Source organism: Leishmania donovani, chromosome 14 (genome assembly GCF_000227135.1).
Source record: "Leishmania donovani BPK282A1 complete genome, chromosome 14".
NCBI lineage: Eukaryota > Euglenozoa > Kinetoplastea > Trypanosomatida > Trypanosomatidae > Leishmania > Leishmania donovani.
This window is the reverse complement of record NC_018241.1, coordinates 490,925-491,173: the sequence shown is the minus strand read 5'-3', so window position 1 is coordinate 491,173 and position 249 is coordinate 490,925.

Sequence of the window (249 nt, the reverse complement as noted above, 5' to 3'; positions counted from 1 at the left end):
CATCCCTCGCGCTTTCCCGCTCCTGCACCATCGACGCCTTCATCGCAGCAATAGCCTTTAGGCGGGCCGCCAGCTCCGCAGCGCGCGCCTCGGTGCCCCTCAGCTTCTCCTCCAGAGCAGCCCTCGTGTTCTCGCGGTCCTTCTCCGCCGACGACTTCGCAGCAGCAGTGGCCTCCAGCTCGGCCTTCAGCTCCGCAGCGCGCGCCTCGGATTCGCGAAGCTGCTGCCCCAACGTGACCCTCGTGTTCT